This window comes from Pan paniscus, chromosome 12, assembly GCF_029289425.2.
Source record: "Pan paniscus chromosome 12, NHGRI_mPanPan1-v2.0_pri, whole genome shotgun sequence".
Taxonomy (NCBI): Eukaryota; Metazoa; Chordata; class Mammalia; order Primates; family Hominidae; genus Pan; species Pan paniscus.
This window is the reverse complement of record NC_073261.2, coordinates 112,866,690-112,894,417: the sequence shown is the minus strand read 5'-3', so window position 1 is coordinate 112,894,417 and position 27,728 is coordinate 112,866,690. Positions and strand designations below refer to the sequence as shown.

Below are 27,728 nucleotides of genomic sequence, written 5' to 3'. Positions count from 1 at the left end.
AAGCCATAAAAATGAATAAAATCATGTCCCTTGCAGCAACGTGGATGGAGCTGGAAGCCATAATTCCATACAAATTAAAGCAGGAACAGAAAATCAAATACCACATGTTCTCAATTACTAGTGAGAGCTAAACATTGAGCACACATGGACATAGATGTGAGAACAATAGATACTGTGGACTGCCAGTGAGTGGAGTGGGAAGGTGGATTTAAAAACCACCAATCAAATGCTATGCTCATTACCAAGGTAATGGAATCCATACTCCAAACCTCAGCATCGTGCAATATTCCCATGCAACATATCTGCACATGTACTCCATATATCTAAAATAAAAGTTGAAATTTAAAAATAAAATAATTATACTTCACAGAAAGTATATAAATTAATTTTACAATCTCAAATAACAGAAGCAGAAAAAAATAGATACAAAATAGACAAGAGAAAAAAATTAAAATGATACATAAGCTCTACAGTATAAATAAATTTAAATGGTCTAAATGCACAGTTAAATTAAAGAAATTGATGGTGTAGATTTAAAAAACAGGACCCGAGGGTATGCTTTTTATAAGAAACAGCCTTCAAATATAATAAGGAAAGTTAAAAGTTAAAAAATGGGGAAAAAATATCATATAAATATTAATGAAATTAATCAAGAGTGATTACAATATTACCAGGATAGAGTGAAACACTATTTAATGATAAAAAGTTCAATTCACCAAGAAAAGTAGCACTTCTAATTATGTATGAATCAAACAATAGAGCTGTAAAATACATGAAGCAAAAACTGACAAAGCTGAAAAGAAAAATAGGAAATTACACTATTACAGTGGAAAACTTTAACATTTCTCTCTCAGCAAATGATATAGAAATTAGGCATAAATCTGCAATGATAAAAAACTCAAAACATGATTAACCAAAAGGATCTAATCAACAGTAGACAATGAATAATACACAGTATTTTCAACTGCCTATATAAATTATACTAAATTAGACTACATCCTGGACCAGAAAAGAAACCTCAGCACATTTCAAAGAATTAAAATCATACACAGTATAGTCTCCCTCTACAATGGAATCAAACTAGAATTCACAAACAGAAGAGCTAGTTATAGTGGCATGTGCCTGTAGTCCTAGCTACCAGATCAGCTGAGAGAATAAATCAATGAAATTGAAGAGAGAAAGAATAATAGATAAATTAAAATGAACGAAAATATGGCTCTTTAATTATCAATAAAATTGACAAAGATCTACCAAAATGAGAAAACAGAGAAGACACAAATCATCAACATTAAGAATGAAACAGAGGAGATCACTGTGGACGCCACAGATATTCAAAGATCAATTAGAAAATACTGCTGATAAACTTACACACATGAAATTTGAAAACTTAGGTGAAATTTACCAATTTCTTGAAAAGCAAAATGTATCCTGACTCATCTAATATGGAATAGGTAATTTGAATGGTCCTGAACAGGTAATTAACAAAATTAAACATATGTATTTTTTCTAACTAAAAAAGATAATATCCAGGCTCAGTTTTCACTGAGGGTTTCTTACAAATATTCAGAGAAGAATTAACATAATCTACAAAAATAATTTTCAAAAAATAGAAGGCTTCCCAACTCTTATTATAAAGTTAATATTACCTGATACCATGACCAAAAATAGCAATGAAAAAGAAAACTACAGATCAATATAAATGCAAAAATTCTTAACAAAATATTATAAAATAGAATTCAGCAATATATAAAAAGAATTGTATACAATCTTCAAGTGAGTTTTACTGTAGGGTTGCCAAGATGGTTCAATAGTAAAAGATCAATGTAATCCACCATATGAAAAGGTCAAAAAAGATAAATCTCATGATTATATCATTTGATGCATAAAAAGTTTTCCAAGATTCAGCACTCATTTATTATAAAACTCTCTGAAAAATAACAGGAGGAGCTTCCTCGCAAAAATCATTTATGAAAGATCTACAGTGAGTTATTACATTAAATAATAAAAGATTGAATGAGAGCAACGCAAGGGTATTTACCATCACTGTTGCTATTAAACATAGCAATGGAGGTTCTAGAAAGAGTAATAAGGCATACGATGGATATCAATTGCTAACACATTTGAAAGAAAGAAACAAAGCTGTCTCTACCTGCAGATGGGAAAAGGTATGTGTAAAAACTTATGAAAAACCAACAGAAAGAAAATAAAATCTGGAATTAATAAATGAGTTTATTAAGGTTACAGGATGCAGGAAAAATGTGAAGAGTCAGTCTTATTGGTATATACTAACAGTGAGCATCTGGAAACCCAAGTGATAAACACAACATTTACAATTACAGAAAAACTGAAATGCTGATATGTTAAACTTTATAAAACCTAAACAGCACCTCTAGCTATAAGTTTCAAAATGCACATGAAAAAAAAAAAAGACCTACAACCTACGTAAATAAAGAGACATACTATGTTTGTGGATTGAAAGACTCAACATTGTAAAGATATCTATTTTCCCAAAATTGATCTTCAGGTTCAGTGCAATTTTAATTAAATTCTAGGAGGGTTTATTTTATTTTATTTTTTAGAAATAGACAAGCCTTTTATAAAATATGTATAAAAAACATATACTCAAATATCTCAAACAATCATCAACAAGAAGAATAGAGGGAATTGTTCTACCTGATTACAATACTTATTATATACATACAGTAATCTAGACTCTGTAGCATTGGTGGAAAGATAGAACCATAGATCAACTGAATAGAAGAATACCATGCAATGGTCCCATGCAAGGGTGACTTACTGTTTTTTGACAAACCCACAAAAACAATTCAATGGAGGAGAAATAGTCTTTTCTATAAATAGTGCTGGGACAATTGGCTATTTCTATAGATTGAATGTTTATGTCTTCACCAAACTGATCTATTTAAACCTAATCCACAATATAATAGTATTTGGAGGTGGGGACTTTGGAAGGTAATTAGGTCATAAGGTCTGAACCTTCATTCACAGGATTAGTGCACTTATAAAAGGGTTTCAGAGGGCCCCCTCACCTTTTCTGCCATGTGAGGATACAGTGAGAAGGCCATCTATGAAACCGGATGGAGGTCTTCAGCCACTAATTCTACAAGTGTCTTAATTTTTTACTTCTCTGCCTGCACAACTCTGAGAAATAAATTTCTGTTGTTTATAAGATACCCATTCTACAGTATTCTGTTATAACAGTCTGAGAGGACTAATACATATATCCTTAGGCAAAAAGAATTAGCATCAACCTAATCTTCACACATTAAACAAAAATTAATTCAAGATGGATTATAGAATTAGATGTAAAATGTAAAACTGTAAAATATCTGGAAAGAAACCATGGGAGAAACTCTTGGGGAACTCATGCTTGATGAGCAAATTTAGATCTGACACAAATATTATGATCCATGCAATCTTTAAAAGATGATAAATTATGCTTTGTCAAAATTAGAAACTTCTGCTTTGTGAACAACCATGTTAAGAGGATAAAAAGACAAGCTACAAACTCAGAAAGTATTTGAAAAACCACATAACTATTAAAGGACTCATATCTGGAATATATAAAGAACTCTCAAAACTCAACAGTAAAAAAAAAAAAAAAACTGTAAAGAAAAACAAAAACTAAAAATGAGCCAGTTATAAAATCAGTAAAAGCATGAACATATATTTTACCACAGGTGATATCCAGAAGGTACATGAAAACATATTCATCGTTATTGGACCATCAGGCCAGCATAAAGAAAGACCATGGTGAGATATCACTACACACCTACTGGAACAGCTAAAAGAAAAACAAAACAAAAAACACTCATGATACCAGATGTTGGTTTGAATGCGGAGAAACTAGATTCCTTGTATGTTGCTGCTGGCTTTCTAAAACAATACTAGAAAAATAGTTTCGCTGTTTTTCTTTTAATGTAAACTTACGCTTATTACATTATCCACCAATCACACCTATGGACTTTTTTTTTAAGGAATGGACACTTGTGTCTTTACAAACTCTAGTACAAAATTGTTCATAGTAGCATTATTTACACTAGAAAAACATCTGAAAAAATAAAATTTCTCATAATAGACTAATGAATAAACAAACTGTGATAGAACCATAACATGAAAAATTAATAATAAAAATTAAATAAACAAGAAACTATTGATCTATCTAATGACTTGAATGGATCACAAGGAAATGATGCTGAGTGAAAAAGAAGAATCCACCATCAAAATGTCACGTATTTTGTATTTTGCAGTTCTATTTATGTTTTTATTTATTTATTTATTTATTTATTTATTTATTTATGTGTATACTTTAAGTTTTAGGGTACATGTGCACAATGTGCAGGTTAGTTACATATGTATACATGCGCCATGCTGGTGCACGCTGCACCCACTAACTCGTCATCTAGCATTAGGTATATCTCCCAATGCTATCCCTCCCCCCTCCCCCCACCCCACAACAGTCCCCAGAGTGTAATGTTCCCCTTCCTGTGTCCATGTGTTCTCATTTTTCAATTCCCACCTATGAGTGAGAATATGCGGTGTTTGGTTTTTTGTCCTTGCGATAGTTTACTGAGAATGATGATTTCCAATTTCATCCATGTCCCTACAAAGGACATGAACTCATCATTTTTTATGGCTGCATAGTATTCCATGGTGTATATGTGCCACATTTTCTTAATCCAGTCTATCATTGTTGGACATTTGGGTTGGTTCCAAGTCTTTGCTATTGCAAAATGTCACATATTTTGCAGTTCTGTTTATGTAACATTCTTAAGATGTCAAAATTATTGAGAGAGAAGGTAGACTATTGTTTGACAGGGGTTGGGGATGGTGTATGAGAAAGAGGTGGATGTGAACTTACAGAGGTTGCATGAGGGAGATCATTGTGGTAATAGAAGAGTTCCTTGTCATTACTGTGGTGGTGATTACACAAAACTACATGCAATAAAATGATATAGAACTATACACACACATTGTACCAATGTCATTCTCAATTCCTTAGTTTCAATATTGTATTATAGTAACCTAAAATGCAACTGGGTAAAGAGAACACAAAACCTCTCTGTATTTTACATTTGTTTGTGACTTCCTATAAATCTATAGTTATTTAAAAATTATGTATATGTAATATATTACATATTATATGTATGTTGCATTAGCTTATCTATCAAGTTGTGGGTGTTGAGGAAATTGGTATCAGTGTCTGGAAAATTGGATAATCATTTTAAGCTGTGTCAAAATATTTTATAAAACTTTAGCCAGTGAGAATTTGGAAAGCAGATTATGAGCCTTTGAGGCTGACAGTTCTAGAGGAAATAACTGGAAATATAGGATTAATATAATCCTGGGCATAATAATGGTCACCTTAAAGATGTTCACATCCTAATCCCTGGAATCGGTGAATGTGTTATCTTTCAAGGCAAAGAAGAATTAATACTGCAGAATGCAATCGGAGTACTAATCCACTCACCTAATAGGTAAAATAGGTAGATTATATTGGACAATATACAAATAAGCCCAGTAAAACCACAGTGATCCTTAAAGGTCAAAGAGGCAGGTGGAAAAGGAGAACCAAAAAGGTGCCATTGTGAGAAGAATTCAGTTGAACATTGCTGGCTTCAGAGACTGATGAAAGTGTACATGAGCTGAGGTCAGTGAGCAGCCTTCTAAAAGCTGTAAAAGGCAAGAAAATGAATTCTCCCCAGAGACTCTAGAAGGGAATACAACCCTGCCGACAACTTAATTTTAGCCCAGTGAGACTCATTTTAGATTTATGGTCTACAGGCTGTTAGATAATAAATATATGCTTTTTAAGCCACTAAGTTTGTGGCAATTTGTTACAGCAGAAATAGAAAATGAATACAGTGAATACACTGTATGAATGCACTGTATTAGCTACTACTGGCTGTGTTTGACAAGGTATTACAAGAAAGAGATGCACTCAGAGGAAACTTGGCCAGATTGTGGGTATAATGAAAGGAAATGGAAAGTCCAGCACTGTTTCCTTTTTTTTTTTTTTCCACTTCAAAGAGGAGTTAATAACACCTGTTTACTCCGAATTTGAAAAGTAGCACTGTAAAAGTCCTTGAGCTGTGGAAACACATTAAGAAGATGGTTTTGTTAAAAATCAGGTAAAGAGTGTGGCCTTAGCATTAAAGCTTGAGACCCTCAAAGTAGCCACCATTAGACTGAGGCAGTAAGTGCAATCACGGTGGTGAAAAAGAAAAAAAATTGACGAGTAAAATATGTAGAAAATGGCTCTATATGCGGCTATTGGAATATGGAACTAAATCAAAACAAATCAGAAGTTAACTGTGTTTTTGCAGGAATTGTATTTCTAAAAAAAAAATGAAATAAAACATAAAACCTTAAGCCCAGATTAAATTGTCTTTGACCATAAAATAAGTAAAACAATCTTAAGCCACCAACTTTCTTTGAGTAGAAAACAATTTTCAAAATTTCTATGATCTTCTGGATTCACAAATACTCCAACTTCATACATGGCAAGAGAGGATAGACAAGGAAGAATGTTGTACAAGGCAGGGACATGAATCAGAGAAGAGACAAGGGAGTTCTTTCCAGGAGCAAAATTAGGAATAATGAGGAAATGTACCCCCACATCCATAGACAATGACACCCATAACCGTCTCTCTCACAATATTGCAGCATTGTGGAAGCTCTGTTTGTCCCAGCTTTGCTGCACTGTATTTGTATATGGGGGATGGAGGCAGATAACTTGACTTCTTGTTTCTGTACATTGTCTAGCAATTCTAGATTTATACTCAGAAGAGGGTTTATTGAATTGGACTATGGCATGAGTCAGAAAAAAAACAACATTTATTATGTGAAGACGCTGGGATTTGAGGCTGCTTGTAATATCTGATAGCAATATTTATCTTTATTAATTTAGATTCATTAGCATAAAGTGATAGTTAAAGCCATGGAATTCGATTAAATAAAAGGGAGGAAAAAACTGAGAATAGACAGAAATCTCAAAATATTCAGAGCTGAAATGACTATTTTTCAATAGGATGGATGAGACTCCATATAAGCCCATGTAAGCTGAGGATTGCCAAAGTCCATGGCACCCCATTCATATGAATTATGTGTAATAGGCATCCCTGGAGTTACACAAAACAGCTGTCCTGCGAATAGGATCTAGACTAAGCTAAGGGGACATTATTATGGAAAATAGAATGAAAATAAAGTTAAAAAAATGAAAACAACAGTATTATCCTGTAAAATTGCCCCCAACACAGATTTATAATCAAATTTAAGACTACTGAAAGCACAGTAAGAACTCAGAATACAAATTTCAAGCAGATAAGCTGCTTTTATACATTCTCTGCAGCAGATTTTGCTCTGAATCATTTTCTTCATTTTAGTTTTTTACATGTGACTTTATGTGTCTTTGTTTGTACTTCCAGTGCTCCTGATTTTTAAAAAGATACTATCTTCAACAGGATGAAATACAGGACAACGTATATTTCCCTTCAGTGTACAATTTGCAACAACTAATTCCTTTGTATCTCTGCCACCTCTGAAATCCAAGCTACTTATAAAATTTCATCACTCAGCAGTCTGTTCTTAGTTAAAATATTTTAAAATTAGATAATAAATAAAAAAGAACAAGAAATATATTTTATCATAGTAGAATTTGGAAAACGGAGTGTTCCAGATTTGAAATGCAATAGACAGAAAATTCCACTCTATATATGTATCTTTAAGTGTTTTGTGTGTGTGTATGTGTGTGTAAATATACACTCTGCTTTATTTAAGATTTTCTAATTTAGGCTTAAAGAGATAAAGAGTATGTCCCAATGGAATTGCACCATTCTTTTTATTCATTAATTATGAATTGGAGAGTAAAATAAATTGACTGTATTATCAATTCCTAAGCACTGTATATATTTTTATCCTCTACCTAATCTATATGCAGATACTTAATGTTCTTCCTCTTTGTCCAATTATTTTCTCTATTAATATTGCGGTTAGTAGGAAAGTGGAGAATGTCCCAGCATATATTCATTCTTTGTTGTTTTTCTCAGACAGGATTCTATAATAATAATAACATAGATTCCCTTTTATTATTTGATTTATAGCAATTGAATGTAACTATCATGGATAAACACGATATTTCTTACATAGCTCTGAATTCCTTTATTGTGTACATCATAAACTCATGATATCCAGCCTTTAACTCCCCAAAAGCCCTTTCTCATTATGGTCATGGGTAAGTTTTCACTTTTATTTTTATGAAAATACCCCATGACAGTGGCAGAAGATGAGAAATTATCTTGTTGAAATGAAAATAGGGATTTAGAAAAGAAAAGAAATGGTTTGGTTATGTGTAACTGCACTGGAGAAGGAAAATGAACCTTTTGCAAGAAGTTGTCTGATGGATGAGGTAAGTTTTCTCATTTACAAAATTGAGTGCAGAATGGAGAGCTATTAAATAACTCATATAAACTTCAATTCAAGAAACATGTTCTGAGTATTAATATGTACCAGGTAGTTTTATATGTGGTTCAATGTAGCCATCTTTGAAACCCTGCAAATGAGCTGATAGTAGCCTTGCTTAACAGATAAAGACATTGATGCTCACTGAATGCAGGTGATATGTCCAGAATCATTGGAGGTAAATGAGAGCTAAAACTGTGCATGCTTTTTTCCCCCTATATATATATTCCATTGTTTTCTTAGAGTGGAATATTTTTGTAGACTTGCTGTAAGACTGTGCTTTCTTGGGTGCCCATTCCTCTCTGGCATATAGTGTTAGCATACACATCTCTGGGTAGAAAAAAGTAGAACTGTATTTCAAAGACTACTTACTCCTGAATTGGGTAGGGTGCTTCCTGAACAAGGGAGGAAATGTGGACACTACACAGTTACCCCGTGGTCTCTGACCACAATGACTCCACCATGTTACATGTTTCCTTCAAGATTATGCTGATGATGGACCATGTCTGCTGTGCAAAATACTCAGTGTCTGAAAGGTGAACATTTTACCGCAGTTTGTAGAGCAGAAAGTGCTTAAAATAATGAGTGTAATAATTATTAATGATGGGATAGAAATCAATCCTGTATAGACTTCAAGAAATAGTATTCAAAAGTATGGTTCAGACTGCAAATTGTTTCTAGAGATCGTGTTGGAAATTGTTAATGTCTGTTATTAGGAACAATTGATTACCTTTCAGAACACATATTGGTTTTTGTGTTTCATTTTGTTTGGTTTGGTTTTTGTAACATCGATGTCAGGCTATTTAAAATATTGTGAAAGTGACAGTAGTCAGTAAGTAATGAAGGATAATTCTTTTATCCCTTTCTGTTGTTCATATGATTAGTATTAAAAGAGAATGCTGCCCAAAATGAGACTGCCACCAACATAGAAAAGCCTATTGTCTTTCATTGTTACCTAATGACAAGTTTGTTTATTGGTGGAAAAAGTTTATCTGGCTACGTTATATTGTATGTAAATTTGATTTTCTGAGCAACACATGCCATATATTTATAGCTGATTACTTTTGTATAATAATTATATTTCTGAAAATGTATTTTGAAAATAATTGAAAAATAATAATTTACTCAATTTAAATCTTAGCAAGTTACTTTGTGGATATTGAAAAACTAATTCTAAAGTTTATTGAGAAAGGCAAAAGATCCAAAATCGTCAACACATTATTAAAGAACAAAGTTGAAGGATTGCCACTACCTGACTTTAAGTCTTATTATAAAGCTGTAAGAATAAAGACAGTATGGTAATGGTGAAAGGATAGACAAACAGAGGAAGAAAACAGAATGGAAAGTCTGTGAACAAACCTACTGAACTATAGTCAACTGATCTTTGTCAAATGAGTAAGGACATGTCTTTCCAATAAATGGTGCTGAGGCAAACTGGACATTCACATGCAAAATGACGAATCTAGACACTGACATTATAAGCTAAAATGGATCATATACCCAAATGGAAAATCACAAACAGAAAATTTCTAGAAGAAAACAAGAAAATCTAAGCTGCTTGGAGTGTCATGGTGAGTTAGTAAATACAACACCAAAAGCAAGATCCATGAAAGAAAAAAGTTAAGTGTGACAATTAAAATTAAAAAACTACTCCTCTGTGAAGGGCACTGCTGAGAGAATGAAATGACAAATCCCATACTGGGAGAAAATATTTTACAAAACATCTTTTTGATAAAGGACTTGTATCCAATATGTACAAGCAACTCTTAAAACTAAACAATAAGAGATCAAACAACCCAATTTAAAAATTGGCAAAGGATCTGAATGGATACCACAGAAGATATACAAATGGCAAATAAGTGTATTAAAAGATGTTCATCATTATGCATCATTAAATAAATACAAATTTAAATAACAATGAGATACCAGCACACCACTATTAGAATGGCTAAAATCCTAAACACTGAGAATACCAATTCTGTCAAGGACATGGGACAACCTGAATTCTCATTCACTGATGGGGGGAATGCAAAATGATTCAGCCTCTTTGAAGGCATATGATTTATGCCTTCTTCTCTTACTATATGATTTATTAATTGCACTCCTTGGTATTTAACTCATTTACCAAAATGAGTTAAAAACTTATGTCTACACAAAAACCTGCATGTAAATATTTCTAGCAACTTTGTTCACAATTACCAAAACTTGGAAGCAACCAAGATATCTTTCTGTAGGTTTTTGAATAAATAAACTATAGTACATCTATACAATAGGATATTATTCAGTGCTAAAAATAAATGAACTATCAAAACACAAAAGACATGGAGAAACCTTTTATGCATATCGCTAAGTGAAAGAATCCAGTTCTAAATGGCTACATGGTATACAATTCAAACTGTATAATATTCTGGAAAAGACAAACCTATAGGAAAAATGAAAGATCAATACTTGTCAAAGATACAGAGAGGGGAAGTAAGGATGAATAGGTGCATCACGGGGAATTTCAGAATAATACCGAAACTATTCTGTATAATAATATAATGGTGATATATGACATTATGCATTTGGTCAAATCCATATAACCAGACAGTACAATTTTTCTTCAAACTTAAAAGCGTTCTAAAAAATAATCTATTTAGTAAAAAATTATGGAACCTGAATTATTATCATTAACTTATTGATTTAAAAATAATGTGGTTTATAGATAGTTTTTTAATAGCATCTGATTTGCAAGATGTATAAATAGGTAAATTCTTAATTATATATAGTTTATATTGAAGGTAATGGACACGTCAATGAATACTTAAATATCTTAATTTTTTATTTTTTTTAATTATAAGCTCCATTTTTTTTAAATTTATTATTATACTTTAAGTTTTAGGGTACATGTGCACGACGTGCAGGTTTGTTACATATGTATACATGTGCCATGCTGGTGTGCTGCACCCATTAACTCATCATTTAGCATTAGGCATATCTCCTAATGCTATCCCTCCCCCATCTCCCCACCCCACAACAGTCCCTGGTGTGTGATATTCCCCTTCCTGTGTCCATGTGTTCTCATTGTTCAGTTCCCACCTATGAATGAGAACATGCGGTGTTTGGTTTTTTGTCCTTGCAATAGTATGCTGAGAATGATGGTCTCCAGCTTCATCCATGTCCCTACAAAGGACATGAACTCATCATTTTTTATGGCTGCATAGTATTCCATGGTGTATATGTGCCACATTTTCTTAATCCAGTCTATCATTGTTGGACATTTGGCTTGGTTCCAAGTCTTTGCTATTGTGAATAGTGCCACAATAAACATACGTGTGCATGTGTCTTTTATAGCAGCATGATTTCTAGTCCTTTGGTTATATACCCAGTAATGGGATGGCTGGGTCAAATGGTATTTCTAGTTCTAGATCCCTGAGGAATCGCCACACTGACTTCCAAAATGGTTGAACTAGTTTACAGTTCCACCAACAGTGTAAAAGTGTTCCTATTTCTCCACATCCTCTCCAGCACCTGTTGTTTCCTGACTTTTTAATGATCGCCATTCTAACTGGTGTGAGATGGTATCTCATTGTGGTTTTGATTTGCATTTCTCTGATGGCCAGTGATGATGAGCATTTTTTCATGTGTTTTTTGGCTGCATAAATGTCTCCTTTTGAGAAGTGTCTGTTCATATCCTTTGCCCACTTTTTGATGGGGTTGTTTGTTTTCCTCCCTAACTCATTTTATGAGGCCAGCATCATCCTGATACCAAAGCCTGGCAGAGACACAACCAAAAAAGAGAATTTTAGACCAATATCCTTGATGAACATTGATGCAAAAATCCTCAATAAAATACTGGCAAACCGAATGCAGCAGCACATCGAAAAGCTTATCCACCATGATCAAGTGGGCTTCATCCCTGGGATGCAAGGCTGGTTCAACATACGCAAATCAATAAACGTAATCCAGCATATAAACAGAACCAAAGACAAAAACCACATGATTATCTCAATAGATGCAGAAAAGGCCTTTGACAAAATTCAACAACTCTTCATGCTAAAAACTCTCAATAAATTAGGTATTAATGAGACGTATCTCAAAATAATAAGAGCTATCTATGACAAACCCCAGCCAATATCATACTGAATGGGCAAAAACTGGAAGCATTCCCTTTGAAAACTGGCACAAGACAGGGATGCTCTCTCTTACCACTCCTATTCAACATAGTGATGGAAGTTCTGGCCAGGGCAATCAGGCAGGAGAAGGAAATAAAGGGTATTCAATTAGGAAAAGAGGAAGTCAAATTGTGCCTGTTTGCAGATGACATGATTGTATATCTAGAAAACCCCACTGTCTCAGCCCAAAATCTCCTCAAGCTGATAAGCAACTTCTGCAAAGTCTCAGGATACAAAATCAATGTACAAAAGTCACAAGCATTCTTATACACCAATAACAGACAAACAGAGAGCCAAAGCATGAGTGAACTCCCATTCACAATTGCTTCAAAGAGAATAAAATACCTAGGAATCCAACTTACAAGGGATGTGAAGGACATCTTCAAGGAGAACTACAAACCACTGCTCAATGAAATAAAAGAGGATACAAACAAATGGAAGAACATTCCATGTTCATGGGTAGGAAGAATCAATATCATGAAAATGGCCATACTGCCCAAGGTAATTTATAGATTCAATGCCATCCCCATGAAGCTACCAATGCCTTTCTTCACAGATTTGGAAAAAACTACTTTAAAGTTCATATGGCACCAAAAAAAGATCCCACATTGCCAAGTCAATCCTAAGCCAAAAGAACAAAGCTGGAGGCATCACACTACCTGACTTCAAACTATACTATAAGGCTACAGTAACCAAAACAGCATGGTACTACTACCAAAACAGAGATACAGACCAATGGAACAGAACAGAGCCCTCAGAAATAATGCCGCATATCTACAACTATCTGATCTCTGACAAACCCGACAAAAACATGCAATGGGGAAAGGATTCCCTATTTAATAAATGGTGCTGGGAAAACTGGCTGGCCATATGTAGAAAGCTGAAACTGGATCCCTTCCTTACACTTTATACAAAAATTAATTCAAGATGGATTAAAGACTTAAATGTTAGACCTAAAATCATAAAAACCCTAGAAGAAAACCTAGACAATACCATTCAGGACATAGGCATGGGCCAGGACTTCATGTCTAAAACACCAAAAGCAACGACAACAAAAGCCAAAATTGACAAATGGGATCTAATTAAACTAAACTGCTTCTGCACAGCAAAAGAAACTACCATCAGAGTGAACAGGAAACCTACAGAATGGGAGAAAATTTTTGCAACCTACTCATCTGACAAAGAGCTAATATCCAGAATCTACAATGAACTCAAACAAATTTACAAGCTCCATGTTTTTATAAAAATTTTAATTTATGATCAACATGCAAGAAATTGATTTTTTAGTCTGATCCTTAGATTATAAATTGGCACACCACATCAAATAGTTTTAACTATGATCTTACAGATTTCAATGATTTTAGTGGTGATAATTGATAACATATTAGATCCATTCTTGGTGAAAGTATGGATTTATCAGTGTATTTTATCACCACCTTTAAAACAGAAACCATCAGCTTTTTGAGGAGTTCTATATGGTATTCAATAAGATAATATTGTTGCAAAGAAGATCTGATTTTCATAACAAAACTGAAATAAATGCAAAAGATACTTAATAAAAACTCAGTGTTTAAGGTAGTGTTAAGATTAATCAATCAAAGTAAATATAAACCAGAAAACGAAAGGTAGGAAAGTCCTTGATGATTAGCCTTTTAGTAAGGAGGAAGTAACAAAGGACAAAAAATAGTAAAGGGGAACAGAACACTGTAGCAAACTGTCACAGAAAAAGCCAACCAGATTACAAAATTGCAGAAGGTATACTGAGAGAACTGAGAGGCAAAAATGAATACTTGACATTGTCATAATAGAAAATAGGAACTAAATAAGAATTTAGGCCTTGTCAAATTATGCATTTTAAAATTTTTCTAGGCCGGGCACCGTGGCTCAGGCCTGTAATCCCAGCACTTTGGGAGGCCAAGGTGGGCAGATCACTTGAGGTCAGGAGTTCGAGACCAGCCTGGCCAACATGGCAAAACCCTGTCTCTACTGAAAATATAAAAATTAGCTGGGCGTGGTGGCAGGCACCTGTAATCCCAGCTACTTGGAGGCTGAGGCAGGAGAATCACTTGAACCCTGGAGGCAGAGGTTGCAGTGAGCCAAGATGGAGCCACTGCACTCCAGCCTGGGCAACAGAGAGAGACTCCATCTCAAAATAAAATAAATTAAATTTTTTCATATGAAAATCCAAAGAATGATGTGCATAAGAAAGGTTTTATTTACTCTCATAGAGGAAATAGACATCTATACACATATTGTAAAATGAAATGAATGCTCACAAGTGATTCAGAAGCAGTACTCAAGCTTTTTACTAGAATATGAGCTCCCAAAGAGAGGGTTGTATCTGTTTTGCTTTATCTAGACAAAGCTAGGAATATAGTAGGCATTCAAAAATCACTTTCTGAATAAGTATCTTTAAGGCCAATTATCTAAGTAGATTTTAGTGTCTTCCCTATTCTAGGTCCTAGGTTCATTAGGGTAAAAAATGTTATAAGGAATAGTAATGGAAATCACATCTGAAGGGTGACATTGATACTTAAATTTAAAAAGTTAATCAGGTGCTTATAAATTTGACAAATATACAACAGGATTCTGAAATATCAAAAGCATTTTTGCTAAAATAAAAAGAAGTATTAGTTTAGTAATATGTAAGAAAGGTTTTCTCAACACAATTGATGCTCAAAGGCATCCAGTCCATACAAAGTTTTAGTTAACCAGAAATTGATGAACACCCATTCCTTTAATTTACATTCTAATCTATATTTTTCATTTTTTCCTAGCACAAAAATCCACCTGCAGTGTTACAGAAATAAAATTATGGTGTCATACACCATTAAGTGGTTTTGTAACTGTCCAATGGGTTCTCCTTGTCTGCTGCCCAGATAGATCTGATTTATCAAGACAGGGCAATTGCAATAGAGAAAGAGTTTAATACACACAGAGCTGGCTAAAAGAGAGACCAGGATTTTATTATTACTCAAGTCAGCCATTCTGAAAACTTGGAGAGTAGGGTTTTTTAAACATAGCTTGGCAGGAGAGGGTCCAGGGAACGTGGAATGCCAGTTAGTTGTGCTGGAGATGAAATCATAGGGAGTCAAAGCTATTCTCGTGCACTGAGTCAATTTCTGGGTGGGGACTACAAGACCAGATGAACTAGTTTATTAGTCTGGGTGGTGCTGGCTGATTCATCAGAATACAGGCTCTGAAAAATATCTTGAAGGTAAATCCTAGGCTTTACAACAGCAATGTTAGCCACAGGAGTAATTAGGGAGATGAGGAATCTTGTGGTCTCTGGCTGCATGACTCCTGAGCCATAATTTCTAATCTTGTGGATAATTTGTTAATTTTACAGAGATGATCTTGTCCTCAAGTAAAGTGGGGTTCGTTTTGGGGAGGGGATGTTATCATCTTTGTTTCAATGTTAAACTATAAACTAAGTTCTTCTCAAAGTTAGTTCAACCTGTACCCAAGAATGAACAAGGGCAGCTTGGAAGTTAAAGGCAAGTTGAAGTCAGTTAGGTCAGATCACTTGCACTGTCATAATTTCTTCACTGTTATAATCTTTGCAAAGAGTGTTTCAATTAATGTTTTTGTCCTTTGGTTTTGAACATTTTAGTGTAGTAAGTTCTTAAAAGCATTTTACATCTAAAATTGTTATTAAGTAAATAGAATGTGTATGCTCTTTTTGTGCAGGTTGTTTTGAAGCATTTTTATTTATTTTTAATTGTGGGTAAATAATTGATATTTTGCAAAAATACATTTTGTTATACTGGTAAAAATCTACTTTTTAAAAATAAAATTTACGTCTCTATTTCTTTTAATCAAAGCCAATGTTAATCACCATATAGGCGATCACAGTCATGTGAAAAAATCACAGTCATGTGAAAGAAATCTTAGATACTGATGAAATTTGAATGTAACAAAAGGGAGCAACTTGTCAAGAATAAATGGGGTGATGATGCCTGCAAAGAAAAAGAAGCAGGCAGATTTGTCACCATTTGTGTGCATGGTAGGTTAATTAGGTGAATTCATCATACCCTAGATTTGGTCATCAAGCAGGGCCACCCAAAAAGTAGGGTAGGTTCTCAGTTCACTCTAAAATGTTGGTTATAGCTTGAAGGAAATCTAAATAAGAAGAAATCAAAAGATAATCTGTGTGTCAAAATAATTACATATATGGCTGTAGTTGATCAGAATCAACATATCCAGAAAGCAAATGAATCATCCTAAATGTGAATTTATAAAGACAGAATCAGAGCAAAAGGAAACAGAGAGTTTTAATGAAAAATAGTAATATAAAGAGTAGCTTTCAGTGATTGAGCACACACTATGTACTATTCTTTTTGAATTTATGTTCTCCAATCTTATCAGCAATTCTGTGAGATAGAAATTGTATTTCCTCACTTGAGTTTAAAGAATAGAGAAAACCAACCAACCTTTCTAATTCTAAAGCTCATACACATTAGAATAATTTTCTTAACAGCTCACACCGCTCTATTCTATGTTAGTTATGTGGGACATTCTGTCTAAATATGTTAATATCTCTGAGATGGAACACTCAGAGGAGGAAGACTCAAGTATGCTAATGACTACTGTGCTACGGGTAGAGTTTCCATTTTGTAAAGTGAAGCCATTGGTATTTTTGCCTTAACTTAGTTTGGTCGCTTTGGGCAATCTTTTTTGAGATAATACTTTCTTGGCTCATTTCACTTGATCTCCCATTCAGTTGGTTGGTTAATCATTAGATTTGAATCAGCTACCAACTGGTGAGATAACTTAACCTTCTTTTGCTCATCCAGTTCTTCCAGCACATTAAAACCAGTTCCTGGTATTCAATTTCCCATTTGAAAGAAGTAGCATTGTGTGTATTTTCCTAACTGGACATTGGCTAATACAAATGCAATACAGGAAATATTATGTGACGTGAGAGCACAAATTTAAGAGGAACCAACCGGTACAACCTAGGGAGGAATAGAAAGCTTTCAGAATGAAAATGACACTGGAGCTGATTCTTGACGGCTGAAAGAATAATCTAGGGGAGAAGGTGTAGGAAAAAGAAGTCGATAAAGCTGAATAAAACAAAAACAGCTCAGCAAAGTAGGAACTGAATCAGTTCTTTCATCTCTAATCCCACAAAATACATTTATAAGATTTTTAACTGTGAACCATTTTGACTGTCAAAGATAGGAAGTTATTTCTATGTTATCAATAGCTATATCCTCCTAGAAAGTGTTTCTTTCATCCTGCTGTTATTTTATTCATTACTTTTCTGTCAAATAATAGAAGGCTCTTTTTGATTTAAATACTAGGAAAGCATGGTGCATGAATATAACTTTCCTCAGGGCATGTCTTTACAAATTGCCTCTATTCAAAAGTATTAGGATTGGGGTTGTGAGAAAAGGAAGCTGTCAATCTAAACTAAAGGAAATGATTAAAACTAATAATATGAATGGATAATTTATAACATGCTTTTTCTAGGGAAAAATTACAGACCCTAGATATTTAATATTGTCTGGGGTTTTCCTCAAAACATCTTTGCATTTTTTTCATCATATCTTACTATTTCTCTTAGGAAATTATACACTGATTTTAATTGTAAAATCTCAAATATGAATATCACAATCTTCAAACTTTTTGACTGATTAATTTGACCAGGAACAAAATGTGTAAACTTACATATCTATAGACTCCAATCTTCATATTAAACATGATGACTTCCTAGTCCACCCATGATGGGTCACAGTGAGGACATTTTCCTATGTATATTCACAGTAGAGGGTAGCTTTTCTGTAGACAATAACATAAAAATTCATTTTACAGGGCCCCTTGCATGTGAGATACATAGAACAGACAGTATCTAATCTGCCATTGATGCAGGACTTATCTTAATCACTTTCACCAGCTGGAAACACCCAGCTGACAATACCCTTGCCCCACCTTGGCCTGCAGCTTTGGGGCTGGCTCAGCCCTGCCAACATTTCTGTCACATGGGGTGGCTACCATCTGCCAGGGGAGGGCAGAGGGCATGATGTTACAGCCTTCTCTGTACACAAGTTCAGTAGGTCCTGAGCTCTTGTCTCACATCCAAGAAGAATGAGGATATGCTGATGATCAAAGAGTGAGGAGGGTGGAGAATTATTTTATTTTATTTTATTTTATTTTAATTTTATTATTATACTTTAAGTTTTAGGGTACATGTGCACAATGTGCAGGTTAGTTACATATGTATACATGTGCCATGCTCGTGTGCTCCACCCATTAACTCGTCATTTAGCATTAGGTATATCTCCTAATGCTATCCGTCCCCCCTCCTGCCACCCCACACCAGTCCCCGGAGTGTGATGTTCCCCTTCCTGTGTCCATGTGTTCTCACTGTTCAGTTCCCACCTATGAGTGAGAATATGCGGTGTTTGGTTTTTTGTCCTTGCGATAATTTACTGAGAATGATGATTTCCAATTTCATCCATGTCCCTACAAAGGACATGAACTCATCATTTCTTATGGCTGCATAGTATTCCATGGTGTATATGTGCCACATTTTCTTAATCCAGTCTATCATTGTTGGACATTTGGGTTGGTTCCAAGTCTTTGCTACTGTGAATAGTGCCGCAATAAACATACGTGTCCATGTGTCTTTATAGCAGCATGATTTATAGTCCTTTGGGTATATACCCAGTAATGGGATGGCTGGGTCAAATGGTATTTCTAGTTCTAGATCCCGAGGAATCGCCACACTGACTTCCACAATGGTTGAACTAGTTTACAGTCCCACCAACAGTGTAAAAGTGTTCCTATTTCTCCACATCCTCTCCAGCACCTGTTGTTTCCTGACTTTTTAATGATTGCCATTCTAACTGGTGTGAGATGGTATCTCATTGTGGTTTTGATTTGCATTTCTCTGATGGCCAGTGATGATGAACATTTTTTCATGTGTTTTTTGGCTGCATAAATGTCTTCTTTTGAGAAGTGTCTGTTCATGTCCTTCGCCCACTTTTTGATGGGGTTGTTTGTTTTTTTTCTTGTAAATTTGTTTGAGTTCATTGTAGATTCTGGATATTTTTGCAAAAATGTTCTCCCATTTTGTAGGTTGCCTGTTCACTCTGATGGTAGTTTCTTTTGCTGTGCAGAAGCTCTTTAGTTTAATTAGATCCCATTTGTCAATTTTGGCTTTTGTTGCCATTGCTTTTGGTGTTTTAGACATGAAGTCCTTGCCCATGCCTATGTCCTGAATGGTAATGCCTAGGTTTTCTTCTAGGGTTTTTATGGTTTTAGGTCTAACGTTTAAGTCTTTAATCCATCTTGAATTAATTTTTGTATGAGGTGTAAGGAAGGGATCCAGTTTCAGCTTTCTACATATGGCTAGCCAGTTTTCCCAGCACCATTTATTAAATAGGGAATCCTTTCCCCATTGCTTGTTTTTCTCAGGTTTGTCAAAGATCAGATAGTTGTAGATATGTGGTGTTATTTCTGAGGGCTCTGTTCTGTTCCATTGATCTATATCTCTGTTTTGGTACCAGTACCATGCTATAATAATTTTATTGAGCAACGGAACAGCTCTTGGGGAGAGGGGACACAGGAGTGGTCCCCCACTCCTGCAGTCAGGTCGTTTCTCCCCCAGGATGACTGAGTCTGGAGTTTTTGTAGGCACAGGATGGGGGTGGGGCAGGCCATAGGTAGTCTTGGAAAAAGCAACATTCAATTGATTAAAAAGTATAATTCAGAAATAACCAAATGGAAAAGGGCCGGAAAACAGAAACAGAATTTCTCACTCCAGGTTGTGTTTTTCATCAGGAACCAGCAGTCTGGTTTTTCAGGCTTCAGGCTGTTTTTGGCTTGAAGGTAGGGTTTTACCAGGGAAGTGCCCCTGTCTGCCTAGGCATTTGTCTGTCTCCTGCCACTATTAATTTTCCCCTATCAAGAGGTACACTGCCCTTAGGAAAAGGATCGTGATCACTCTTAACTGCTTTCTGCTGACAGGTAAGCTGTTTTGGAAAGAGAGCAGTCAGATCTCTCTCATATGCCTATCTAAGGGTCTCTGGTAAATGGCAGCCGTAATATGAGGCTCCAGTTGCATGAACATTTGGAGTTTGATGGCCCGAAGGCAAGAAGAGACAAACCAGATTATTAGAAGACATGTATCAAAATGAAACAAGGGGGTAAAGACAGCTCAAGATTCCCAAGGCTGCTGACATGCCCAGATAACTGGTGGATATAGTTATGCCTGCTAAAAGGTGGTTTCAGGTGAAGATAAGACACTTGTTGGGAACTGGAATAAAGTTGATACACAAAGAGACTGGTGGCATTTTGTTCCTGCTCTACAGATCCGTGAAACTTTGAACTTGAAAGAGATGATTTAGATTATCTGGTAGAAGAAATTTCTAAGCAGCAAAGTGTTCAAGAGGAAGCAGAGCATAAAAGTTTTGAAAATTTGCAGCCTGACAAAGCAGTAGAAAAGAAAAACCAATTTTCTGGGAAGGAATTCAAGCTGGCTGCAGAAATTTGCATAAGTAACAAGGACCCAAATGTTAACCACCAAGACAAGGGGGAAAATGACTCCAGCCCACATCAGAGATCTTCATAGCAGCCACTACTATCACAGACCTGGAGGCCTAGGAAAGCAAAATGGTTTCGTGGGCTGGGCCCAGAGCCCCCTGCTCTATGCAACCTTGAGACATGGTGCCCTCTGTCCCAGCTGCTTCAACTCCAGCTGTGGCTAAAAGGGGCCAACACACTGTTGAGGCTATTACTTCAGAGGGTGCAAGCCCAAACCCCTGGTGGCTTCATGTGGTGTTGGGGCTATGGGTACACTGAGGTCAAGAATTGAGATCTGGAAACCTTTTCTTAGATTTCAGAGTATGTGTGGGAACCCCTAGATGTCCAGGAAGAAGTTTGCTGCAGTGACAGAGCCTTCATGCAGAGCGTCTGCTAAGGCAGTGCAGAAGGGAAATGTGGTGTTGGAGCCCCCACTCAGAGTCCCCACTGGGGCACTGCCTATTGGAGCTATGAGAAGGGGGTCACCATACTCCATACCCCACAATGGTAGATTCACTGACAACTTGCACCGTGCCCATGGATAAGCTACAGACACTCAATGCTAGTCAATGAAAGCAGCAGAGAGTGGGCTATACCCTACAAAGCCACAGGAGTGGAGCTACCCAAGGCTGTGGAAGCCCACCTCTTGCATCATCGTGACCTGGATATGTGACATGGAGTCAAAGGGAGATCATTTTGGAGCTTTAAGATTTGGAAGCCTTACTGGATTTCTGACTTGCATGGAGCCTGTAGCCCCTTTTTTGGCAAATTTCTCCCATTTGAAACAGGTGTATTTACCCAATGCCTTCACCTCCATTGTATCTAGAAAGTAATTAACTTGCTTTTGATTTTACAGGCTCAATGGTGGAAGGGAATTGCCTTGTCTCAGACAAGATCTTGGACTTGGACTTTTGGGTTAATGCTGGAATGAGTAGAGTCTTTGGGAGACTATTGGAAGGACATGATTGTGTTTTGAATTGGAGGACATGAGATTTGGTAGGGGCCAGGGGAAGATATGATATTGTTAGGCTCTGTGTCCCCACCTAAATCTCACCTTGGATTGTAATAATCCCTATGTGTCAAGGGTGGGGCCAGGTGGAGATAATTGAATCATGGGGGCAGTTTCTCTCATGTTATTCTCATGATAGTGAGTGAGTTCTATGAGGTCTGATGGCTTTTATAAGGAGCTTTCCCCTTCACTCAGTGATCATTCTCTCTTCTGCTTCCCTGTAAAGAAGTGCCTTCTGCCATGATTGTAAGTTTCCTGAGGCCTCACCAGCAATACAGAACTATGGATCAATTAAACGTCTTCCTTTATAAACTACCCAGTCTTGGGTATGGCTTTATTAGCATCTTGAGAACAGACTAATCCACAGGGTTAGTCTAAAATACAGATAAAAACTTAAACTACTAGTGAGACTAGAATTTAATGACTAGTCTATAAGTTTTGAAACACAAGTTGTCTCTCTCCAGTCTTTATTTTTTTAAAAAAACAAATTATGACAGAACTGAGTTGTTTGCAAAATAAAGTTTAGTCTTATACTTGGCCTGATTAATTGCATAAAGTACAGCAAGAATAATTATTTTCCCATAGGCTTTTCTAGATTGGCTTTGAGGGAACTCTGTTTCACAATGAATCTCAGATAAGACCTTTTAAAGCCAAGCCCAGCAATGGGTTTGTATGCTGAAATATCTGTGAGTCAGGTAAATTCCTCTCTTCCTGAGGTCCAAAGATAGCTTGAGGCTCCTAGACCTGTTAGAATGTGACATTCTTTACTCATCACAGGTCAAGAACCCCATACAGGGACTTTGTAGACAATGCATGAGGCCAGTTTTCCCAAGGGATTTATATTGGTTCTGTTAAGCTTAATTCCCTGAAGGAAAGCACACCATTCTAGTCAAACCCTTGATAAAACAATTTTTTTTGTCCAGTTGTGTCCTGCTGCAAAAGAAAATGGATTCTTATTGTACTTTTGCAAATAACTATATTGCCATTAGTTAAGAATACTCACGAATAGTTTCCAAATTCTGGAGAAACCAGGTAAGGAGAAACAACTACCTTCAAATTTTATTCACAGGAATATACTTTACTCAGTTTTTAAAAGTTGCAGATAGCTCAAATTTTCCTTGACTCTGGAAAATAAAACAAGGTTCGACAATATTTTAAACAAAAAGTTAAAAAGGATTACTTCAGTTTTCTATTTAGTTCATTCCACTTACTTTTGCTCTGCTTGATATTCATGAACATCACAGCTCTTCATGAGTCCTGTACATTTTTCCTCTATGCCATTATCACAACATCCAAAGTTATCAGAAACCTGCATTTGACAGCACCTGCCGAAGTCCTAGAGCTGATTATAAACCCTCTTTTGTAAAGGATCAAGCAAGACAGCAATTGTCTGTGAGTTACAAAATGTCCAGAGGAGTTACAGTCAAAAACATGATTGACAAAGAAAGTAGGTTGTATCTGCGATTTACAATAACTTAACATTATATCCTTTATTATGATTGGTAGCATATGCACAGACATTAGAATTTTATAAATGCCATAAAATTTTGAAACAGATATTAATACTCACTAAAATATAACTTGAAGAAGATTAAACCTTATTTTTATTTTGGCAATCCCATGTAACTCAGCATGTGAAATAGCCCTGTTCACCTCTCTTTTGGATGCTCCAGGGGCCTCTGTAGCATTCAAAAGTTTAGGGGTCAGAAAAAAACACAACTTTTGAAGCTGAAGTTTAATTTGTAGAAGCCTGTTAAATATTTTAGAGATTTAAACACTTCATATTATTAAATAGAACTCCAGATTACCTTAAGTTTTTTATTTAGCCAAAATATGACTCAAATATTTTCAAACAAGGCAAAAACCTTTACTCATTAAGACAGAAGACTTAACTTTCCAAACAATTTGTTTCTTGTTATCTTCTTTTTTGGTAGTTCATTCACAAGGCAAACAAAAATCATTCATTATCCTTTAGTATTACACAAAAATCTTGTTCAAGGGAGAGAAAGCCAAATTTCACCCTTGCATTAGTCTACTAACAATCTTAACCCCAATTTTTAAATGAAACCTTATAGATAATTCTATCCAATCTTAATCAGTTTGACCATGAGGTGAGATTCCTATAAACCTTTTATAATCCTTTGCAAATTTCTGTTAAAAAGGACATCAGTGCCTTAAGAAAACCTTGTGTTTTTATTTCAATGCTCAATTTACAGAAAAACCATATAATACTCTTTTGAATCTTGTCAATATGTTCACATAAAGAATTTATTTGCTAAGATTAATTTTTACAAATCTTTCATAAATTTTTTAAACATTCAGCTTTATCTTATCTAATTTAAGACAATCCTTTAACCCTCTAACTAGGCAAAAATTTACATTGTCATGTCTTTTTATAATCTTTTAGTAAAATCACATTTAACTTTCCTTACATACCTTGAATGTAAATCTATTTTCAGTAGTCTCAGTATAACAATTACATGTAATAATGGTAACTCTTAGCAATTTTTACTTTTAATGTAAAACCTGGTAAGTTATTTTAATTACGTACTAGGTGCATATGAGGTCTGACTCTTTCCAGCATAGTTGGGGGCGTGGTTAGTTTCATATGTCTCCAGGCCTTACCAAACTGTAAAGCAGGCAAATTGAACAATTTTCAAAAGCCAAAGAAGCAGTTTGTGACTTTAAAGCATTTAGCAAACCTAATATCTGAACATAATTTAGACCACAATTTTACATTTTGAAAACATTTGTATTTTACCAATAATCTTTAATACTGTTTTTATTTTTCAAATAGTAAAGTCATGTGAACTGAAAGACATTACAGCTTGCCTTTTCTTTAAAAATATTTGAGCTAAGCACTTATTTTTCTGCATGCCAATTACTTAGAGCTCTTTTGTATATGAACATCACACACATAAACCATATACGCAGACAGGCAGAAGAAGATCCAGTAATTGTAAGATTTTTACTTGCCAATCTCTTAATTGAATTATTGGCCTCATGGTGAAGCCTTTCAAGAAATAGGACTAGGAAAACATTCAGTTTTTAGGGTTTAATAATCAGGTATAGCTGGAAGACAAAAACAGATTTTTAGAGGGATCTATCCACTTTTAATTCTTGGGGTTCCATGAGGAAAACAGATATTTTTTTCCAAAATTGGGTCTGTGGTGCCTTCTTTGTTTCTCCCAAGGAGTCCCAAGCTATCAGAAGTTACCTTAGGGCCTCTCGTGTGTGCATTAAAAGTGAATAAAGATAATTCAATTGACTGAGAAGAAAAAACCCTTTTTCCAGCAAAACAAGATCCAAGAAGATTAAAAAAAAAAAGACATAAAGGCCCTGTTAATATATCTATAGCTTGGATATCCATTTTTAATTAAGCTGAGTTTTAAACATAGCACTCTTTTAAAAAATTATTTTAAATCCATTATTACACGACTTTAGCCACGCGAAGTGGCCAAAATTTCTGGCTTTTGAACTTTACCAGAAGTAACCTCACAGATGAAACCAACAAGCATTAACTACGGTTATGACTTAACTGCGAGTGTATGAGGTATTTTCAAAGAGGTGATAAGGAGTTTTTACAGTATCTAGAATCTTCAATGGTAGCTCAGAGAAAGAAAGATTTAAGAAAGGATTCTAGAAGTCGTTCATGGAAGGGAAGCGAATCAGCAAATGTCACACAGATATTAACCAGAAAGTACTCATTTCCTTAGGCAGGGTTGAACCCAGGCTGTCATTGTAAAATGGCAGAGATCAAAAGAAAGGACTGCCACATGGTTACAAGGTCAAGCTCCCAAGGATGTAAAACAAGGTGGAGAACTCATCCAGTTTGTTTGTTTTTTTCTTCAGAGACCTGCAGAAAAGTTGTTACTAACCAGTTTGCTAGGCTGGCTTGAACAGTGAGCTTATGGGGTCCTAGGCCAGCATTCTATCCTAAGGTAACCCTCTTTCTGATAGAACCATAAAGAAAGACACACAAAGCACACCAGATTGGCTATAGCATAAGACTAGCCTCACAAATTCTTATTTCCATTAATCAAAACTTTACAGAGTATGTACACAGTGATTTTTACCATTCCCACAACCAGTTTGCACAGAGAGAGAGAGGCCAGAATTCTGACTGGTAAGGGCTTTTACTCTTTTGTCAGCATGTCAGGCTGCTGGGTTTCCTTTCCCTGAGCTATGGAGCCCTTTTGACCCTGGAGTCCTGTAAAGGGGGAATAGACAAATAGGTTCTATTTGCATACTGTAAAAGTTGTCCCTTCTCAAGAGACTTGCGTAGTTAGATCTGTAATTTCTTCCTGATTCATTTTTAAACCAAACAATTTAAGGTTTGGGGAAATTAAATTTTTCTCAGTTTGGGGAATACATCCCAGGGGAGGGTCCTGTGTTATGGACACACAATTACTCATCCACAAAGAGAGGATGGAGGAGGAAACAGGAGAAATTGGGCATTTTTTTTTCCACAGGAGTCCCAATGATTCAGGATGCATTCAAGAGAAATACAGACTGACGATGGTTGGTTACCCATCTGGAAATAGGGGAAAAATATCTTCTGTAGTTTGTTTCTCTTCCCAGTGAATACACAGAGTGTGTGAGAGAGTGAGACAAAAATGTGTCCTCGTTTTTTCTTCCACACTTATATTTCTGAGTCCTGGCAACCTCGGTAGGCACCACTTGTGGTTGCCAATGTGGTTTTCACCCATATAACAGGGAGACCAACAGGGTAGGATTCATCTGCACTCACCTATGCACTGGCCTATCCTCCCCGCTGTCAGTAACGTTTGAGTTCCCTAGATCTCATCTATGCCATGTATACGAGCATGATTTCCATCCATGAAATGGGGCAGGGGGGCCGGGGGGGGGCACTAATCAGCTGGAATTAGTCATACTCACGTGTACTGTGCCCCTTGACTTCTGTTGTCATCTGCCTCTGGATCCCTCAAATCCAGTTTTCCTTTCTAGGGCTTCAACTGGAAGCTTGGAATTGAGTTTGGGACAAAAAAAAACCTCAGGAGGGTACATGGACTCATTAAGATAAGTCCCAGGTGGCCCTTGCCAGACTGCAGTCAACAGCCAGGAGGGCTGCTCTTTCACTGCTTTCTTACCATAAGCCAAAAGCTAAGGTGAAAACTGTGGAACTGAATCCTCCTCAAACAAGGGAGAGAGCAGGGAGTCCCTTAGAATTTGGGACCTGACCTAGGAACATGTCTTCCAGAAAAAAAAAAAAAAGAAACATAGAAAAGTTTTCTGTATTCACAGGGCTGTGTTAACTCCTAGCATGGTGGAGAAAAGAAGTAAAAACATCTTTTAATGCAGGGAGGGGAAGATGCCTGGGGAAAAAGTCTCTTGCTCTCATGCAAATTGGTTCCTTCAACAGGGAAAAAACAAACAAAAAACTTTTAATCACTGACTCCTCCCTGCTTCTGAGAATAGATGAAAACTGCACTATTCTGAATTAAATTTTTGATGACTGTTCTGAATTACATATTTTGATGACTATAACTGGATAGTTATAGAAACATAACTATCCAGTTATGTCTCTAGTTTGCAAC

At 35.7% G+C, this 27,728-nt stretch overlaps 1 long non-coding RNA gene across 1 annotated transcript in view; it reads right to left on the bottom strand.

The window, feature by feature from the left end:
• Positions 1 to 18,305: 18,305 nt before the first annotated feature.
• LOC117979079 (uncharacterized) overlaps positions 18,306 to 27,728 on the bottom strand; it is a 50,121-nt gene continuing 40,698 nt past the window's right edge. Inside the window, exons 2-3 of the long non-coding RNA XR_004669719.2 lie at positions 23,174 to 23,294; positions 18,306 to 18,416 (exon numbers count right to left, since the gene is read on the bottom strand). This is a non-coding gene — a long non-coding RNA (uncharacterized LOC117979079). The remainder of the gene's footprint in view (positions 18,417 to 23,173; positions 23,295 to 27,728) is intronic.